At 34.9% G+C, this 2,471-nt stretch overlaps 1 non-coding gene across 1 annotated transcript; it reads right to left on the minus strand.

Moving 5' to 3' along the window:
• Positions 1–1,702: 1,702 nt before the first annotated feature.
• On the minus strand, positions 1,703–1,775 carry Trnam-cau. The gene has a single exon. It is a non-coding gene; the product is annotated as a tRNA-Met (tRNA).
• Between the last annotated feature and the right edge of the window lie 696 nt (positions 1,776–2,471).

Here is a 2,471-nt window from a genome sequence, read left to right on the forward strand (position 1 = left end):
TTTATGAATCACCCTGAATACTACGTAAAATGTAACCCAATTACCCAATAAAGGTATCTACCTACAGTGTGTATAATAAATAGGTACCTACTTGCTTGAATATTTGTTATTGGCTTTCTATATACGTACCTATAACAGACTATTTTTGTTTTATTTTTATTACCTTTTTCATGACAAGTAAAAATATGTTTATTATTTATTGTAAAAATTTGTTGTTTTATTAATTTCTGGTTATGATTTATATCTTCCATTGTTCGCGGAAAAATATAAGTAGGAATGTTTTTATTGTTGTTCAATACTTTTTTCTTCTGCTCGTGCAATTTTGATTAGAATCGCAATCGAAAATGAAATGATTTATCGATAAGACAACAAGAGATGACATAATGGACGATACTAATGGGTTTGTGGAATCGCGGTTATTAAATAATTGTTTCTGTTTAGGACTCATCATAAAATCATAACTAAAAAGTAATAAATAAATATTATAAAAATATATAAAATTCTATTGAAGAATAAAAATATAATGATGAAACAATTTAGATTGAATCTCAATCGTTTACGAACAATTAGAAGAATGAAGTCGGAGAGATTCTAATCAAGAACTTAATTGAAATCAAACATAATATGAAACTAAAATCGATAACTAAATGTGTTCTTACGCGTATGTTGGTTCAGACTAGGTACATGGCTTTTCATTTCAATTACGTTATTGACTTATTGTCAATTGTTAATGTCTGAAATTATGACAACCTTAAGTGCCTAGAGTGGCCAACATACAACAACCATCTAAATTTGGGTTATTTTCTAAACCACAATTGTAGGACCCCTGTTCTAAGAGCTCTTGGTAGCGGATTCGATTCCCACCCGGGACGGATTTTATCCTGAACGAATAAGGTCCGTTCTCGGAACGGCTGGCTTTCTCCTATCCTCCCCCTTCTCTCTTCCATTCCAAGGCGATAAAACAGTTATTCTTAGAGTTCCGTCTATCAATTATCTTAAAAAAGCGAAATTTCCACTATCCATTCAGGTCAGCCATGACGAGACCAGACGAGAAATTTCTCGTCTAGCGGAAAAATAACGAGACAGAGCTTTGTCCCTTCTTTATTCTCGTGATTTCACGAAGGACGGAACAAAACGAGGGAGAAAAATGTGCAACGATGTTACAAAATGGGAATGAGGGAAGTTACACACGAAGCGTATGGGAAGAAGAGAGGGAAATGGGAAGGATGAAGAGAGGGAGAAAATTCCGGGAGAAATTGCAAACGAGAGGAAAAATTAAATAAAAAACGAAGAAGAGGATGATGAAGAAGTCCGTCCCTTATACCTTTTTTATTACTATTGTAATAATAAACGAAGGACGGACTAAAAATGTAAAATCAAAAAAGAACTTTAACTTTTTATCAAGTCCAAGTTGTATTTTCTTGGTGGTGTGGTAGTAGGTAGGTAATGGTAATGGTACTAATGGTGGGAAATGAGAAAATGTTACAATGCCAGGCAATGGTCCATTTCCCTATTTTCCATCACTACCACCAGGAAAATTGCGAAAGAAAAATAAGAGTTTATTAAAAATAATAATAATAATAATAATAATAAAAATAGGCGCCTATACCTAATAGGTACCGAAAGACCTAATAATTATACATTAATCAAACAAGGAGCAGTTTATCATCTTTGCATATTGGTAAACAATGTTCCAAAAAATTGCCCCGGGTGAGGATCGAACTCACGACCTTAAGATTATGAGACTTACGCGCTGCCTACTGCGCTACCGAGGCTGAGTGACGAGGAGGGAGCGGAAATGTGAATTTCAAGATTGACATAAAACGATAATGTAGGTATGTATGTTATGTACCTACCTCTGCTCGCAATACATAGATAAATACCTACCTATATGAGTCCCTACTAATCCCTAAATAATTATGTATAGGTAGGAGAGAGTATACAGGTATCTAAACGATTTGTTTTTACCTAGTGTCACGAAAGATCTAACCAGGTCGCAGTGACCAAGGGCGTTTATTAAAGCCGATGGCCCTACCTTTACCAATTTGTTTTTACCTAACACACTCCACACATTAAATAATTCTGATAAAGAATTCAGAAGGTATAGAAGGATCGACCAGGAATTGTCGGCCCGCACTCACCGGCAAACCAGTATTTAATTACCTACCTACTTGGTGCATTTACGCTCGGAATACACATAACCGCATACTTTATGATTTATGAATCACCCTGAATACTACGTAAAATGTAACCCAATTACCCAATAAAGGTATCTACCTACAGTGTGTATAATAAATAGGTACCGACTAATTTGAACATTTTACTCCACAATCTTATCACCACAAAGTAAACAAAAGTGCAATTATAAACATCATTAACATGGAATCAAAAACGTCTTGTGTTATTGTGACATCGATGTCACTACGGAATCAGTCACTTTTAGATTGGACATCAGCATCATGTGAGAGGTG

The sequence above is a fragment of the Diaphorina citri genome, unplaced genomic scaffold, assembly GCF_000475195.1.
Source record: "Diaphorina citri unplaced genomic scaffold, Diaci psyllid genome assembly version 1.1 scaffold844, whole genome shotgun sequence".
In the NCBI taxonomy this organism is placed as follows: domain Eukaryota; kingdom Metazoa; phylum Arthropoda; class Insecta; order Hemiptera; family Psyllidae; genus Diaphorina; species Diaphorina citri.